The 17,075-nt window shown below is 49.0% G+C and overlaps 1 protein-coding gene across 1 annotated transcript in view; it reads left to right on the forward strand.

The window, feature by feature from the left end:
* Nucleotides 1-17,075, forward strand: part of dennd1a (DENN/MADD domain containing 1A) — a 134,757-nt gene that overhangs the window by 36,387 nt on the left and 81,295 nt on the right. The gene's annotated exons all lie outside the window — the stretch shown is intronic.

Here is a 17,075-nt window from a genome sequence, read left to right on the forward strand (position 1 = left end):
TGGCGAGACCAAAAATGGAGGCCAAAATGAACTGCCCAAGATCCAAAAAACCCCTTGCCCCCTATGAAACTATCTATGCAGCATGGTGGTGGGGCTGCTATGGTTCGGGCATGCATGTCAGCCACAATTAGTGGCTGACTTGTCTTCATTGATGATGTAACTGCAGATAGCAGCAGTAAAATGAATTTTGAAGTGTACTGAAGAATCTCCTCTGCTCACTTTCAAGCAAATACTTCCAAATTCATTGGACAGCACTGCATCCAACAGCAAGACATTGATCCCAAACATTCTGCTAAAAGTAGTTTTTTAAAGCCAATAACGGGAAAATTCTTGACTGGCCAAGTCATCTGATCTGACTCCAATTGAACATGTGCTTCATATACTGAAGAAAAAACTTAAGGCAACTAAACCCCTAATAGCAGCTGAAGATGGCTGCAGTACAGGCCTGGCAAAGCATCACCAGAGATACTCAGCACCTGGTGATGTCTTTGGGTCACAGACTTCAAGCAATCATTGCATGCAAAGGATATGCGAGTACGAAACACAACTACTTTCATTTACATAACATTAATATGTCCCAAACATTATGGTGCCCTGAAATGGGGGGTTATGTATTAAGTGCTGTAATTTCTACAAGGTGAAACCAAAGTATATTAAGTACCCTTCAATAAAAACTGAGAATTTGTACTTTAATCACATGCAAATTATTTGATTACTAATATAAAATTGTGGCATATCAAGTCTTGATTCTAAGATTTTGATTGCCTTTGTAGTCTGTTTTTGACATTTGTCAACACGACGAGCAGAGTTATGCCAGTGAAAGTCAAGGAAGCCGTTATGAGGCTGAGAAGTGAAACATTCAGACATAGGCTAAACCTTAGGCCAACCAAAACCAAGTGTTTGGAACATCTTACGAAGAAAGAGAGCCCTGGTGTGTTCAGAAATCACAAAGAGCCTGGTAAACCAAGACAAACGCAATACATTTGGAGGCATCTGGTTGAACATGAGCAGATAAGATGCTTCAGTGCACTTAAGATTTAATTCTGCTGCTGCTATCAGCAGTTGCATCTTCCATGAAGGCAAGCGAGCCAGTATCTGTGGCAGCCATATATGCCCAAACCATAACACTCCCCACTACCCTGTTTCACAGATGGGGGAGTGCTTAGGGTCTTGGGCAGTTCGTATTGACCTTCATATGTTGCTCTTGCCATCACTTGTGAATCTTGGTCTACTTTATCCACAAGACCTTTTTCCTGAACTCTGCAGGCTGTTGTAAATGCTTCTTAGCAAACTGTAACCTGGCCATCTTGTTTTTGCGGCCAACTAGTTTGCATCTTGTAGCGTAGCTTCTGTAGTTCTGTTTGTGAAGTCTTCTGTGGACAGTAGTCCCTGACACATCCGCACCTGCCTACTTGTGTTCCTGATCTGCTGGGCAGCTGTTTGGGGGGTTTTTCTTCATTATTTTGGGAATTCTTTGGTTCTCAACTGTGGAAGTCTTCCTTGACTTACCAGGCTCTTTGTGATTTCTGAGCTCACCAGTGCTCTCTTTCTTTTCATTGATGTTCCAAGCAGTTGATTTTGGATAGCCTAAGGTTTGGCGTACAGTCTCTGTCTGTTTGTTTTCTTTCTTGTTTTGCAGCCTCATAATGTCTTCCTTGACTTTCATTGGTACAACCCGTCATGTTGTTGACAAATGCCAGTAACAGACTCCAAAGGCAATCAAAAGGTTAGACTCAAAACGAGATACAGACATCTCTTATACCTGCACTAAGGAAGCAATTGAACACACTTGACTAATCAGAAACACCTGTGACGCCATTTGTCCCAAACATTATGATGCCCTGAAACGGGGGGGGGGACTATTTATACAAAGTGCTGTCATTTCTACGTGGTGAGCCAAAATGTATACAGATGCAATTGTTTGATTACAAATCTAAAATTGTGGAGTAGAGCTAAATCAATAAAAAATATGACTTTGTCCCGAACATTATGGAGCTCACTATACATACAGTATAAAAGAACGCATGTATGTATGCAGGCGTGCACATGCACACGTATGCTGCAAAACACTCTCAGATACAGTCACACACGAACACATACACATGCTCAAACACATTAATGAGTACAAGCGCACACACGCATATATATATGTGTTTGAAAAAGAGCAGAAAAATGGCCCTGTCTCATTATTTTGTTCGTCCTGCCTCCACGGCGATAGATCTTGCCGTTTGCATGAGGGATGTAATCTGATATGTAAATAAGTTGTTTGATACAAAGTGATGGCATAACGAGCAGGATCTCTTCGTTTTCCCCTCCTTTTTTCTTGCTTGTAATTAAAACAAAGCCCGTTTCGCTCGCCCCAAGTTTTTTTCCCCTCTCTCTCCTTTAGCTGTTGTCCTCTTTGACACGACCAGACTGCAGTGACATTTGTGCTTTGAATCCTTTAAATTAGGCAGCTGCTGCATATTTTGAGGAAACTTAATGCAATGAGGTACTTTAGTAATTTTGAAATGTGATTTTTGAAGTTCCGAAGCCTTTGATGTCGCCGGGCTGTGGATTATTTTAACTTGCCGGGGAAAAAAAAAATGCCGGAATTAGTCTTTAATGAGGGAATATTCAAATGAGTGACCTCTAAAAAAAAGGAGAGGGAGAAGTTAGGCAAATAGCAAATGGGAAAGAGACTTTACTTCCACTTTGTTTTTCTCACACGAACGGGGAGAACGTTCCGGGCTCGAGGCAGTCTTGTCCTGGGCTTCGATGCGGTGTGGCGGTTCTGTTCTTCCTGGTCGGGTGGATTTGCGCGCGGTGGGGGGCTGTGACTCTTTCAGCCTGGTGTGTCATGTGACCCCACCCCCCCCCACCCCCACCCCCGCCCCCCCAGAGTGTCCTCCCAGGCCCTCCACATCGCAGCTGCGCAGGACGCACTGAGAGACGCGCCTCACCTGGAGGGGGGCAGGGGGTAGAGCGGTGAGGGGGGGGCTGGGGGGGGGGGGGGGGGTGGCGAGGGAGGGGGGTTGTGGGTGCCAAGGCAGTTCACAGAGGGAGCAGATCAACACTACATTTGTGCTGACGCCCGTGTTCAGGAAAATAAGCACCCGGGACACATAGAAGGAGGAAGGAGAGAATGCAACTGCGGCAACACCAGCAAAATACAACAAGCCTTCGTTTTTATAAAGGGAAAGAAATATATTAAGAATTTTCTGTGGATAAGCAAAAGAACAACAAAAAGCGCTGCTTTTAAAAACATCTCTATTATCAAAATATCTAGATTTTGAATCATACCTGAAATTATAGCTACTGTATGTTTTTAACTGCAAACAGGCTGCTTCAACAAATGATCAAGATTGGAAGAAAATCCCAGAGTTAAACATATGCAGCATGTGAAGGAAGCCGTCTGGCATCGGAGAATGATAGAGGGATGAGAGAGGGATGAGAGAGGAAGAAGGAACGGTACAGACAAGAATGGCGGAGTGCAGGATCATGAAATGGGAGACGTAGGAAGAGGAAGGACGAGTAAATAAAGAGGTTTATGTACGGGGGGAGTGGAGTAGGGGGGGAAAGGGGTGTTGAGAGGTAGGAAGTGAGGGAGAGGGAGTGAGAGAGTGTGAGGCAGAGTGTGAGAGAGAGGGAGTGAGAGAAGGAGAGGGAGGAGAGGATGTTTTGACTTCACCACGCTTTAGCTCAGCATTCCTGGCAGAGTTCTTCATCACATGACTGGTGGAGGAGGAGGAGGAGGAGGAGGAGGGGGGAGGGGGGAGGGGGGGGTTATCAAACAAGGGGCTAAAGTGAGGTTTGCTGGGTCTGGGGGAATCGATGGCCGGCGCTCGGGCGCACCTGTGTTTGCGGCGGCGCGGCGCGCTCGGGGTCCTGAGAGGGGTGACCGAGCAGCTGCCCCGCTTCACGCCTGTTTGTCGGGAGCTCTCAGTGCGCCTCGCCGGCCCGGCGCTCGGGAAACGGCGGAATAAGACGCTTCCTGCCCTTTAACTCGCCGGTGCCTTCGTTAAGGGAACCTGTGAAATCAGTTTAATGGGCTGACATCACCCCTCGGGCCACGGCGTCCTCCTCCACCCACCTCCCTCCCCCCCCCCCCCCCCCCCCCCCTCCTTCGAGACCTTCCCCTTCCTCGCTCCCCTTCTCCTCCATTGATTTGGAGTTGTTTTTAAGAGTCCCGGGAGGGCGGCGGCGGCTCCGTACGAGCGGAGTTGCCGTGGAGACCGAGTCCTCCGGTTGTCTCTACGCGACGGAACTGCGCGCCGAGCGGCGGCCGCAGGGGGAGCCGGGCCGCCGCCCTCAACTTCCTGTCTTAAAGACGCGGAGAGAGAGAGAGGGAGGGCCAAGCGGAGCCTGGACGGCCGCGTTTCGTGGTTTTTTTCCTTTCTGTTCCGGGGAAGCGGTTCTTCTCGTTTGCGTACGCTGAAAGAGGAACCCCCCTCCCCTGTTCCCCTGTTCTCTACACCCCCTCCCCGTGCGCACCCCCCTCGATTCTTTAAGACAAACCCCCCCCCTCCCCCCCGACTTTCCAAACCCTTTTCTTTACACTGCCACCCTTATCCCTGACCCCTTACAATTTACTCTCCCACCTCTGTTCCCCATACCTCGTTTACCCCCATTTACCCCCATATTCCATTTACCCCCATATCTGGTCCCCATCCCCCCCCCTACCCACCATTCCCCATACCACCCCCCCGCCCCTCTTCCCTGTACCTCTCCCCATCACCCACCCCCCCATCCCCATTTCCCATTCTCAACCCCCCCCCCCCACCCGCCGCCCCCCCAGCCCTTCCCTGTTCCCCGTACCATCATTCATTAATGTCCTAGTTGTCCTCGGGCGCTGAAGTAGTTGAAGCCCCTCAGGCGGAGCAGTACCAGCCCTTGACACCGGGCTTCACAGCTGTCTGTGCCAGATGAAGCCCTCGCCGGACTGCATAAATGAAACCCATATGGTTCCCTAAAAACAAAGTATTTCGTAAAATATTTAAAAAATGAAACGTTATATATGAAATCCGTAATTGAATTGGACGGTAAATGCTTTATTGTTTTTGAGTGTTTGTGATTGTGTTTGCGTATGTGTGTGTTGTGTGTATGTGCGTCTGTGTGTGCGTGTGCGCATGTGTGTGTGTGCGCATGTGTGTGTGTGTGCGTGTGTGCGTCTGTGTGTGTGTGCGTGTGCGTGTGTTGCGTGTGTGTGCGTGTGTGTGTGTGTGCGTTGTGTGTGTGTGTGTGTGTGTGTGTGTGTGTGTGTGCGTCTGTGTGTGTGTGCATGTGCGTGTGTGTGTGTGTGTGTGCGTGTGTGTGTGTGTGTGTGTGTGTGTGTGTGTGTGCATGTGCGTGTGTGTGTGTGTGTGTGCGTGTGTGTGTGTGTGTGTGTGTTGTGCGTGCGTGCGTGTGTTGTGTCTGTGTGTGTGTGTGTGTGTGTATGTGTGTGTGCGTGTGTGTGTGTGCACGTGCGTGTGTGCCCGTGAGTGTGTGTGTGTGTGTGTGTGTGTGTGTGTGCGTGTGTGTGTGTGTGTGTGCGCGTGCGTTTGTGTGTCTTTGGGCTCTTTCTTTCTTGATTATGCTGGGACGTGTGAGGTATTGATTCCTTTTCATCTGTGCTGCGGCGTGCCGTCGCGTCTGCACAGGGACTGTGTTGTGTCAGTCTAACAGCCTGTTTTTGACAAGAGCGGAATACAATTCAAATCAGAAGCTGTAAAATTCCAGTTTAACCTCCCTGACATTAATGAATTAAATATTCAATTGCCTTCTACTGGGGGTGGCAGGTGGAAGATTCTACATTCTCTATTAATCGTCATATCTTTTATTAACATTGTAAAATTGGAGCAAAGTTAGCGTCCATAGCAGGTGGAGCCAAGAATCAGGTGTCTGACATTTTAATGGTATATTTTGCGCATTCCTCTGGATTAGGGTGGTCATATTTTGTCATTAAAAATTTCTATTTTGAAATCGTGCTACAAAAGATGTATTCCTAGAAGGACACTCATTAGGCATTCATTTAATCTCTGGCAACCATTTTGAGCCACTTCGTCTCCTGAACAATATGACTGGAAAATTTTGTCTTGTTTCCTCCTAGTACACTTTAGAATCTGCTTTATTAGCCACAGATGCGCGCTGTCTGTTGTAATTAAAATCAGCATAATAAAATACCGACCGTATCGATACTCATGACACCAGTTGGTTTGTAAAATTACTGAAATTACGCACAAAATTTCACTATTGAGAGGACTGGGATCTTTTTTGTGGTTTGATGTAGTGTGTGAGACAAGCCTTTGGTGTTGCAGAGAATGTGTCTCTATGTGACTGCCGGTGTGTAGTAGAGGTCTCTGGGTCCAAAGTGCCATAACCAACATAGACTAGACACAAGGGATCCCTACCCAAATCTGACCAGACCCAAAGTAGATCCGGTCAGACCGTATTGCACATTGACCAAGCCAAAGCAATTTCCAAACCGTTCAATAATAGGCTAATTCGGCAAATACTCATTTTCAACTTTAACGTTGCTAACCAAAATAATCTGTCACAACACCCAACTTCTTACTTATGTGATCTCAAAATACAGTTTAATTAATACAGTGCACACATGCTTTAAATACAGAGTGTGTGTAGGAATGTTTTAGCTAAATTGCTTTGTTCAAAAGAGTTTAAGCATACTTGTCTTGTGCTGAGCTCAAAATACAACCATCAGGTAGTGCAACTGATGTAATAATGAAAATAAAATATCTCTGAAATGACGATATCTAAAATAAGAAGCAGAAGATATAAAAATGAATGTTGGCTTAAATACTTAAGTGAGCTAAATAGGCTATTTAATTTATAAAACATGGACGACTTTAAATTATAAACAAAGTTCCGGAATTATAAACAGGCATTAAACCTGGAGCAATAATATTTCAAAATAAAAGCAGGGCATTCACACTTACGATGCTCGGCGAGGTACACCAAAGCTGAAAACCTTGCAGACAGCCCTGGCCACAGGAACACAGGATTTTCTTAGCCAGTCTGCCCATTAAATACTACTGAAATGGCAGTACAGTACATCTCCTTTGGGTTTCTAAGTCATAAATGCATTCCCAATATATTCTCATCTCTTGGGTATTATGTGCATACCTGAAACCTGAGACTGCTGGACGGGATTAGATTTAGCATTCTGGACACAGGAGTCCGTTCTCGGGTCAGGTCTCGGCTGTTCCGTTTCCACTAGACCCCTGAACACCTCTAGCGTGCATCATTTTCTCTGTGCTTTGCTGTGAACGCGCCTCGATGTTACATTGCGGGGCGTGGAGCTGTGTCTTTGTGTGTTGCTGTTCGTCTCGGGGTTGGGGTCAAAGCCTCCTCGAGTGTCTGTTACCGCCAATCGGTTGCCGCGCGTCTCAGTGTTACCGCGAATGTGCTTCGGCGTTGCTGTGCGTGTGCCTCAGCGTTGCTATGGATGTGTTGCACATATTGTAGCGTGTGCGTGTGTGTGTGTGCGTGTGTGTGCGTGTGTGTGCGTGCGTGTGTGTGTGTGCGTGTGTGTCGCAGTATTATGCGCTCGTGTGCTAGCGCCCGCTCCAGTGACAGGGCCCGTGGCATGGAGAGAGACTGGGGGTTGGGGGGCGGGAGGGGAGGAGAGGGGAGGGGAGGGGGGCACAGGGGTAGTCCAGACAGGGATGAAAGCGGGAGGCATCTGGCTTTGCAGGAGCTCCAGCAACCGAGGTACCCGAAGAAGGCCTTGATTTTCCCCCCTCTAGTTTATCTAAACAAGCTCGCCTAATCCCAACCGTCTGGGGGATCCTCTGTCAAAACAAGCAGTCGGGCCCTAAGGCAAACAGATCCAGCGCGCGGCGGAGGGCTGCTGAAACCAATCCTCTGGTGAGCGCTCGCTACAGCCGGGCAGGAGAAGTGGGGGAGAGGAGGAGAGACGCTGAAAGTGTGGGGGGGGAATTTGCATAATGCCTCTCGGTTGCCATCCCGGGCGGAGGAGCCCGGCAGACACAGCGACCGCGGACGGGCGGGAAGAACCGGGACCGGGCGGGGGCCGGGCCACGCGTCGGGCCGGAGCCGATACCGGTACCGCCATCCCCGGCCGCGCCGTCCGGCGTCTGCCGCTCCTCCCTAACCCGACCGGCTTTGTTCGGCGCGGTCCTGCACGGGGCCCCGTGGAAGGGCCCCGCTTCGGATCCCGCTACAATCCTGCTGAATATTCATGCCCGGGGCCCTTAGCTACACGTACTCCTTCAACCCCCCCAGCACCCCCCCCCCCTCCGAAAAACCATCACACCGCTTTTCTCCCCACTCTTCCATAAGGGCAGCTTAAAAAAAATAGACAAAAAGACAACAGAAGAAAGGCTTAATAAATGTTTGTCTTTTTTTTTTTTTTTGTAGACCGGATTTGCATAAATTATACATTGAAAAGATTTTCATTTTTCCCCGTTTTGTAATGGCGGCTTTGAGGACGAGGGAGCGAAACGGCCCTCGGCTTATTAAGAGCGCGCGGGCCGGGAGAGGGCAAGCGCTGACCTCGGAGGACACGCCCACCGGACGCAGTCGCCGCCTTCGACGCGTCTGCGCGGGAGCCGTCACCCGATGAACTGCTGCGTTTCAGTGCTGTGAGAAATACCCTGTGAGCGCGCTCTGCTTACCTCCCCAGTGATGATGATACACGTGTAATACAACATTCCATCCAGGAGACTGAATTCTCCGGAACGATTGTTTGTTTTACTGTTTTACGTTGTTTACGCGAGCCGTCGTTAAATTAGCTGCTTCGGTTGCAATGGAAGCTTTGGAATTCTTAGCGGAGAATAATCAGTGGAACATTAAGAGTGAATAATACGGCTGTAATAAGTTGTACAGAATCTCTTTGTACTTTTCGCTGAACTCCCCTCTACCGCCATGCACCCACTTAGGTGAGGCACAGCAGTCATTTCGTGCCAGAGCACTCATCACAGATGAGCTTAGGTGAGCAGCGGGAGAGGAGCAGCGATGACACGGTGATTATTGAATCCGCCGCGTGGTGTGGTAATGACAGTATAAAAATCATGCAGCCTTTGGAATAGTTTGAAAAATTCATCTTCACTTTAATACCTGCTTTTTCATTCAAGGAGTCCGTGAAAGAGAATTAAAGGCAAGCTGTCATTGGGTTGGTTCAGAGAACATTCAGTTTGTTCTGAAAAAAAAAACTCCCAAGATCTGTGCATTGGGTAACATTTAATTAACATTTTTTAAGAAGTGGTGAGTGTATTCAAATCATGTTTAATCCTTAATGAGCTAGTCATAGATATTTGTCTACCTTCTTGTGCTTTCATGTGAATTATGCGGTGGATTTCATAAAACCTAGGTGCAGTGTGGGCATGTGCCTCTTAAATCCCAGCACAGCCTTTACTTGGACACACAGGTATGGTCATTTTGCTAGACGTTTTTAACATCCTGTCTCTCCTGCCTCTTGTTGGCCACACGTTGTATCATGTGAGTTGTGTGTTTGCTCAAATTGCATCATGCAGTTTTCTGTGTTTTTAGACCAACCTTTTTTAAAAGAATATACCAATGTAATGCAAAACAATAACCTATTGAGATAAAAAAAAAATGGTTTAAATCCATCCTCACTAAGTGCATCCCATGTATTGGGGTGAATATTATCCCTTTCCTCTGGTAAAATTTGACACATTTTGTTTTTTTAAGGCTTAAAATGTCTTGCCACTGCAGAAAAATAACCAGCCGCGTATTTGAAGAATCACAGTTCTCTTGGGTGCTCGTAACCAGGAATGCTACGGAGTTGCATGTTTGAGCGGGTTATGGCTCTCTGGGTCACTGTGGTTACCTGTGTGAATCCCTGAAATGGAGATTATCTCTGCTTTTCTGAGGTACAGTAAAGGTGGAGAACTGTGCGGTCACACGGGGGAACTTGGTCAGGCCGTCGCTCGTCCCTGTTTGACAGTACGGCTTACTGAGAAGGCTTATTTTTTCCAAACGGCTCTCAGATTGTTGTTCTGTTCGCCTTAGAGCAACACAGAAATGTTTGGTGCGGTTTCACAGTATGAGCCCGGAGGCTGACTTTTCGTTTAGTCGACCGCACCGCAAGTGGTTCGGTCCAAAACGTAATCTGTTCCACGATAAATAAGAAAGCAGGATTTTAAAAACCCTGTTCACGTTGAGCCTGGATGTGATTGGGGACATCCTGGGTAGATTCCCCAGTACTGGTCTAATCCACTTTGCGACTGATCATTTTCTGTCTGTTTTCTAGTTTTCACACTTTCCCAAATGGATGGCTCCCTGGCCAATACAAGGCTGCGGATGTAAACAAGGCAGCATACGGCTCTGATAAGCACTAATATGTTCTATAGCGCTTGTGCCTTCAGTTATATGTGGTTCTAATTTCCAGAAGAAAAAAAAATCAAAGAAAAAATTCATTTGCATAGTCATCACAGTTCAGGGTTAATCACTTACGGTGCAGTTAACTAAACATTAAAACAGTAGCCTCCTGGCTAGTTGTTTGTCCATGCAGTGCTATTTTCGTTTGCAATACTAGTCATCCGATTTTTAGTGTAATGCAAAACAGTCAATACAATATAGTAGAAATACTATCTTATCACAGGGAAATGATGATGTTAAATGACAACTAAAAATATTATTTCGCAGATATATTAACGGACTTCATGGACCTGACAATACGATTGATGCTCTGTATGATTGTCTCCATGTTGATGTAAAGGAATCAAAAAGCGTGGCCAAATATCAGTTTTTTATTGCATAAGTGCACTTGCTTATGTGAATGTAATTTGTCCAGGGAGAAAGTGTGTTTGTGTGTGAGTGTGTGTGTATACGTGTGTGTGTGTGTGTGAGTGTATCTGTGTGCATGTGATGTGTCTGTGATGTGTGTGTGTGTGTGTGTGTGTGTGTGTGTGTCTGTGTGTATGTGATGTGTCTGGGTGTGTTTGTGTATGTGATGTGTGTGTGTGTGTATGTGATGTGTGTCTGTGTCTGTGGGTGGTGTGTCTGTGTCTGTGTCTGCGTGTGGGTGTACATGTGATGTGTCTGTGTGTGTCTGAGTCTGTGTGTGTGTGTGTGTGTGTGTGTGTGTATTTGATGTGTCTGTGTGTGGTGTGTGTGTGCGCGTGTATGTGTATGTGATGTGTGTGTGTGCGTGTGTATGTGTATGTATGTGTGTGTGTGTGAGTCTGTGTCTGTCTGTGGGTTGTGTGTGTGTGTGTGTGTGTGTATGTGTATGTGATGTGTGTGTGTGTGTGTGTGTCTGTGGTGTGTGAGTCTGTGTCTGTGTGTGAGTGTGTGTGTGTGTGTGTGTGTGTGTGTGTGTGTGTGTGTGGGTGATGTGAGCAGAAAGGCCTGGTGGCCAGCAGGCTGCAGAGGAGCAGGGTTTCAGGGTGCCCCTGGGAGAGGGGCCAGTGTGAGGAGCTCAGCAAGGCCTCATTACCAACACAGAGAGTGATGGAGTCCTGGGAGAGCAGTCCATGTCAGCTCTGTGTGTGTGTGTGTGTGTGTGTGTGTGTGTGTGGAGTCTTTCTCTGCGTGCATGTGTGTGTGTGTGTCTTTCTGTGCGTGTGTGTGTGTGTATATGCATGTGCAGGTGTGTGTGTGTGCTTTTGTCTGTCTGGTTGTCTGTGTGTGTGTGTCTGACTGTCTATCTGTGTGTATGTATATGTATGTAGTGTACACGCATGTTTGTGTCTCTGTCTGTATGTCAAAATTAATGCATAGGTAGATACGTGTGTGTGTGTGTATTCATGCATGAGTGTATGCGTGCCAGTGTGGGTCTACATGGCTGTTTGTGTGCCCGTGTATGTCTGTCTGTGTGGATACATGCATGAGAGTTTTGTTGCATGCATATTTGTGGGAGTGCATTCATGAGTGTGAGAGAGTTAGTATGAGTGTGCACAACATGGAATTTGTATGCCTATATTTGAGATTTTATATACAGTATGAATGGGAGTCTCTGTACACGTGTATGTATGTTTGTGAATGCACCCGTACCTGAATGAGTGGCTTTAATTAGTGCGTCTGAATGTGCGTCTGTGTGTATGCCTGAGCGTATATGTTCACGTTTGTGTGTGTGTACTGTATGTGCTTGTGTGTGTTTGTTAGCGTTGTCCTCTGTGTGCGAGACGCAGAGGAAGAGTTATGCAGGGTAGCCATGGCTGTGGCCCTGGGCAGCCCTTGCTGTAGTTTCACTTTGTGGAGCGGCAGAACTGTGGCAGTAATGAGAATGATCAGAACAAAAAAACGAGATCGCAACTTTTTCGTTCTTTCACTTGAAACGATTGTGTTTTGTTTTTTATTGCGAGAGGACTCCAGAGGACAGGGAAGTGTGTCTTGGTGACCGTTAATGACTTTTATTTTTTGGCTTTTATTTGCAGAACTTCATACAAAGAGCATTTGTAAGAGTTTCTTTGTAGATGTGGTGTTATTTATTGTTTGTTGTATTCTCTCATGTCTGTTTTTTTTTTTTTGTTTGCTGCTGGAATTTTTTTATTTATTTATTTTTTGTCGTTGTTGGGCAAAGAGCTTTGTTTGTTCAAACGTGGCCGTTCTTTACCCAAACTCCCGAGTTTTTAATATTAATATATTGAAAAGGACCCTGTTCCTGTGTCACTAATTTGAGTAATTTAAGATCCATAACCAGTTCAGTTGCTCATTGAAACAAATGAGGCCCCTGCTTCCGTTATTGCATCTAATGGGGACGTAATGCGCTGTTTTCCAGCTGCTTAATAATGAAGTATCAATATTGCTGTCCTTGCTTTTATTAAAGCATTTCATCATTTCGTGGACACTAATTTAAAGACTCTGAGAGGAATTGTGTGAGCCGGAGGAGGGGGTGTGGAATGGGGAAGGTGGGGGGGGGGGGGGGGGGGGGGGGGGGGGGGGGGGGGGGGCAGGGGGGGGTGTTGTGAGATTGGGGAAGATAAGGACAAAATCCGTTCCTTCCGTAAGTAATTACCAGCATAATCACTACCACCCTTATGATCATCATCACCGTGAATGTGGCGATGATCATCATCATTAATTATGATGATAGTAATGCAATAATGCATGTTTTTTATTTGAATATGTGTGTATGTGCTTGCATAAGGCAAGCTCCCTTATCCAGAGTGGCCATATAGAGCATTGTTGCTTGCAAGCGCAATGGGTACAATTATATTTAAATATTCATTTTTGTATGTCGCATAAGTACTTTTCTGTTGTTGGGGAGTTAGCAGTGATCTTCATATTGAATGTGGGTATTCCCACATTATGGGTATCCTTCATGCTAATTTTGAATCCTGATGAGTTCGGTTTAAGTCCCACTCCAGTAAAGGTGTATTTCTGCCAGTGATTGCTGTGGGCTGCTGTAACACTCAACCAAATTTCTCTCTCACCCCACCCCCACCCCCCCCATTCCCACAGTCCACAGCCGGGTAAGCTCAGTCCGATACCGTGCGCTCACAGTCCGGAGTTCAGCATCGTACGCCGGTGTCGCTCGTGTCAAAGACCGGTTCCCGGGTCCAATTATCTTAAAAAAAAAACTTGGCCGGAGAAGCCTGAAGCGATCGATGCGCGCGGAGTCTGCCCGTCGATACCGCCAGCGCCCCGGCCTATCGATCAGGAGGGGCTTATAGACGGGCGCTGTGAGCTGGATAATGTCAGGGAGGAGGGGGCGGGGGCGGGGGCGGGGGCTTTTGACGGAGAGCAGGGGCCCAGGTGCGAGCCATCGGGGCAGGAAGTGACAGCGTGGCGGGGCCCCGGGGACGGGATCAGGACCCGCTCGGGCTCTCCGTCCGCGCGGCGGCGGCGGCGGCAGCAGCAGCAGGGCGGCCTGTCGGACCCCAGAGCATCGGGGAGAGGGGCCCTCAGGGGCCCCCGGCGCTGCAATTAAAAGTCTGGCCGACTCATCGGTTTTGGGGGGGGGGGGGTGTTGCAATAAAGCAAGGCGCACACCGGCCCTCTCACCTCGCGGCGCGGGACCTGGACGCACGGCATGGTAACGCGCGCGGGCACGCACACGCACACACACACGCACACATGCTCCCTCCCGCCTGCCCCCCCCCACCCCATCCCCTCCCCTCTCCCAAATCTGTTTCCCATTCCGTGGGCTGGATCCCCGAGCTGCCGCAGCGTCTCAATAATGACGGATGATCATTGGTCTCAGATTGCTTTATGATGTATGCACTCGTTAAAACTAAAGGCCCGATCGTTTCAGTTAAGTAACCTTTCTGTACATCATTTTAAGTGTGAAACTAATAAAGGTGCCGCTTCTTCTGAAGGACTGGAAATTAAGATAGAAATGATAGCCGGGTGCACAGGAACTAGTATTCCTCCGGCAGTGTGACTTAAAAGGGAGGGATGCAGAGTTGTATATTACTGTGTACCGGTGGCACTAGGTGTGGTGTAAATCATGTTGGGGGTATTAAGAGTCTTTTTCAGCTATCTTTTTCTGCTCTTAAATAAAGTAGGCCAGTAGTGCTGCCATGTCCACTTCTGATAAGGGCTGTTTTTTGTGAAGTTTCATTGATATTATTTGAGTAATTTGTAGCAGTTTGGTCTACATCGCTGCATGCTTTGCACTTGCGTTTTGCATTATTTTTCCCACGAGTTCTTGTTTTTGCATGTAACTCTATGCGTGCCCTTCGTACAGTGACGTTTGCATTGTGCAGTGCGTATTTATGTGTGTTTTATGCATTCAGCATGGAAATTGAATATACCGAAAATTCATTTAATTTGAATTTTAAGAAGGTTTTGGAACAATTCACAATATATGATTCATACAATTATTATAAATATATAATTATTGCCACTTTCTGATAGTTATAGTTGGTTTTTTTATGCCCATATATTTCCAACATATTACGGTATATTCAATTTCCTGAACGTGTGTATTTTGTCGTTCTTGTGTTTATTGGTCTTCATGTTGTCTGTGAGTGTTTGCGTATGTAGCGTGCTTGCGTGTTGGTGTTTTTGTGCATATGCTGAGGGTTTGTGTGGGTTTGTACGCGCGCCATGTGTTTGCATGCGTGTTTCAGGCATACATATGCAGCTTGTCTGCAGCTCTGTGTGCCTGCCATGTATGTGATGTAGGTGCGTGCGCATCCGCGCTACGTGTTACCGGGGCGTGCGTTCTGAGCGTGAGCGGCTCCTCTTGTCGGTGCAGGTGCGCCCTTGTGCGTGAGCGCCGCGTGTTGCTGGTACGCGCTGGTGTGTTTTCGTACACACACAGGCTGTCTCCGCGCAAGGTGTGCGTGCGCGCGTTCCTGTCACGCGCGGGGCGTCACGCGTCGTCTCCCGCCCTGGATGTCGGCGGCGGCGGCGGCGGCGGCGAGCGCAGCGAAGGAGGCTCTGACTCACTTCGCAGTCATAATTCATTATTAGCGCTCATGCAAATGCTACACGTGTAAACGGATCTTAAATTAATCTCAGAAGTTCCAAATTTTCGCTGAAGGCGATTCTTCCCCGCAGCTTGAAGCCCCTGCTCCTCCTGGCTTCAGAAAATTAATTAGCTGTTTGTCATCCAAAGCTGAACCCGGGGAATTGGGGTGGGGTGGGGTGCGGGGGGGGTGGGGGCGGTGGGGGGGGCCTCGCCGACGACGCGCAGACAAACACAATGAACGGGAGGGGCTGACAGACAGCTCCTGACTGGGGCCGGGGCACTGCAGGTGCCGCTTCCAGATGAAGCTCCCGGCGAATCGCGCGGCTCATCAGTTTACGGGGGAGCGGCGACGCCGAGGCCCCGCCCACAGAGCGCGTTTCGTCGCACCCCACCCCCGTGCGGTGACAGACAGGGTGTGGTGGTCGGGGGGGGGGAGGCATGGGGTTGATGATTATTAATCTTTGGCTGAGCCCCCCCTCAACTCCCCACCCCCCACCCCCTACGGGCCCTGTGTCAGGGGGGTGTTGGGGCGTCTGGTGGGGGCGAGGTGGGGGGGGGGGGTTGGTGTGTGGTATGTGGCTCCGGTTTCCTCTAACGTGGTTTAGTGTGCTGGGAATAAGCTGAGGTGACTCAGGCATGACCGGAACCGTGTAAGAAACCAAAGCAACCAAACAGGCGCAACTTTCTGTTAGTCACAGTCTTTTTGCAGTGACAGTGTTGAACGGCGGGTGCCAGGTCCCTACTGTCCCTCCCCGTGGCCGAGAATAACCCTCCCACCCCTCTGACGTGGGCTGAGGGAAGTTGAATGACGTTGCGTTTAGTTAGCAGGCGCTCTCATCCAGAGCCAGTTTCAGCGTTTGGAGAAAGCGTATCCAACAGATTAATATGACCACGGGCGCCAGATCTGGCCAACAGCGTTCCCTGACCGGTGAGCGTAGATGTGGGCTCTTGTGTATCACGTCCAGTTTAATTGCATCAGCAGAGTTCTTCTAAACAGGAAATGTGATTAAGCGTTGCAGTCGCCAGGTACTTCAGGACTGCGTTTCCCAGCATGCCGCGGCCGCGCTCAACTGTTCACAGCAGCTAGGCACCCTCTGGGGTGGTACTAGTAGCTGCAGCATCACGGCTTTGAGGTTTGGGTATACCCCTGTGCCATCCAACCCCCCCAGCCTCCCCACCGACCGCTACCGTGGCAACCGGAGGCGACGCCTACTGGATCGGCTCCTGGAGACAAATGACAAATATAGCACCTGGGCCGGTGGGGTTTGTCCCCCCCCTGCTTGTCAGCAGAGTCCCTCAGAGAGCCGTTGTGATGGCGAGGGCCTGTGAGCTGCCTCCAAGAAAATCCCTGTTTTTTTTGTGTTCCTGCGTAATCTCCCCCCCGCCCACCCACCCCCAACCCCCCACCCCCCACCCGCAAGCCACATCAGCGGATGTTGCCGGGCTGGTTTCCTGCACGCCACCCCCCCCCCCCCCCGCCCCCCCGTCTCTTTGTTGTCAGGCCGGACCCCGTGGCTCTAATCCCCAGGCCCGGGGCTCCTGGGTAACAGCTGAAAGTGAGGCCGAGGCGGCCCCGCTCGCCGCCATCTCCCGCCGGCCCCTCTCTTTCACTGTTACCCATATGGCCAGCCAGCGCCGGGCCCCCAGGGGCCTGTTAGCTCTCCGGAGCACCGCCCCCCCCCCCCCCCCCCCCGCTACCACCACCCCACCCGCTCCCCTGTACGGGGGCCCGAGCTCACACCACCGC

The sequence above is a fragment of the Anguilla anguilla genome, chromosome 10, assembly GCF_013347855.1.
Source record: "Anguilla anguilla isolate fAngAng1 chromosome 10, fAngAng1.pri, whole genome shotgun sequence".
NCBI classification, from domain to species: domain Eukaryota; kingdom Metazoa; phylum Chordata; class Actinopteri; order Anguilliformes; family Anguillidae; genus Anguilla; species Anguilla anguilla.